Consider the following 1,932-nt stretch of genomic DNA (forward strand, 5'->3'; position numbering starts at 1 on the left):
TTTGTAAGAGTACAATTACCAAATATCTTATTCATCGTTTTAATTTTTATGCATTATTTTTTGTTGCTTGTTAAAAATTTTAGCTCGGGTGGATTTCGGATCCTGGCTCTGCCATTGATTATTCCGCAAAAACTAACTTGTTTGCAAATTGGTATCGACACACGAGAGGATAAGAATTCAATTGACTAACCTCAACTAAATCAATTTAATGAGTTTTTTTTAGGGTAAACTGATACAGTGCTTTTGAGACCTCAGTTTACTCATCAGTTAAGCATAACTACTCAATCAGCAATCACCGATCTCATCAAAGTGGTATCGAAGCAGTCTACATACCCTAATCGATCCTATCCGTGTATACGAATTTTGAGGCCTAAATGATGTGATTCGCCCAAGAATAACTACACGCCTTGGTGAAGGCAATGAGTTTTGTTCATCCAACTATTTGAATTGAACTATATATATATATATATTATTGTGTAGAACATGAAAATCATCCACGTGAATGCGTCCCATATACTCATCTAGAAGCAAAAAATCTCAAATGTGAACCGTTTTATATATATATATATATATATATATATATATATATATATATATATATGACAACATCAAATTTGCCCAAGATCCATCTTTAATTTCCACCTTTTACAGCTGCGTAGAAAGTGGCCGCAATTTTTGAATTTTGCGAGAATTGATTTGAAATCAAGACCCAATTATTATCAATAACAAATATACCCCCCTAAATATACAAGAAACTGGTCCTCTCTTCTCATTTTAGATAATTTTTTTAGTGAAATAATCCTCCGGGTCTTTCTTGTTTCATCGTCATTTTATATATTTCAACGTTTGAACTTACGAGCTGGGTTTTTGACTTCGATTCATTGCTGGAGGCTCCTTATAATAGCAAGTCCATTGACCTAGCTTTGAGTTATAACATTTTTGCCTTAAATTTATTAATTTTATTTTTATGAAAATAATTTTTTTAAAACATTTTTGCTGGGACTGTTAGATGCCTGAGTTAAATATCAAAGTCTGGCATGGAGAAAAGGAAATAACAAAAAATTTTAAATGGAATTACAAAAAATGATTCAGTAAGTTTGACTTTTAAGCCGTTAAGGTTTAGTTCAGATGATATAACTTGGCTTCTGTGGTATTTATTTTCTTTATATCGAAGTGCAGACATGACATTAAATATTTTAGCAGTATTGGTGTCGTTTGTTTGTTGTTGCATATTACATGTACTATGTCGATCCAATTACCAACAATGGACCAAACAAGTGAGATTCATAAACCTTTCATATTATTAAAAAAAAAAAAAACAAACAAACAAACAAACTAGCCAAATGTGGGTCATGAGTCATGACCCATTTGATCATGCCCTCAGGATTAGTATTAAAAAGTATCATCTGTCAACATGTTTTTATCAGTTATACTGAGTGTCATGCTAACGTCATGTTATTGACAAGATTACTAAGTGCAGAAGAAGAGAATTTCTTATATGAAGAATAAATCCTTATGATTTCCATTATCAAAAGGAAAGTAAACCAATATATAATACTTTTAAAATGTTTCCCTAAAAATGGTAGAAAATAATTCAAAATTTCGATTTTAAATATGGGAAAATAGCAATTTACGCTGCTAAATTTCAGAATTACAATAACTGAAAAAAATTTCCCTCTTAATCAATTATCGTTTAATATTTTGGCAATTTTAATTTTTTTGTGCGTGACGGTAACGTGCCTAGTGTCACATGCATGCTTTTATAAAATAAAATGATTAGATTTGTAAAAAAAAAGAAAAATTGACCGAAATGATTAAAAATAATGAAAAAATATTGAATGAGATTTAATTTTAATAATATGGCGGACTGAAATCACATATTGAAATTTTAGGACGCCCAGTACATAAATTCATTAGACTCATAATTAAGTA

This window comes from Henckelia pumila, chromosome 1, assembly GCF_033568475.1.
Source record: "Henckelia pumila isolate YLH828 chromosome 1, ASM3356847v2, whole genome shotgun sequence".
NCBI classification, from domain to species: Eukaryota; Viridiplantae; Streptophyta; class Magnoliopsida; order Lamiales; family Gesneriaceae; genus Henckelia; species Henckelia pumila.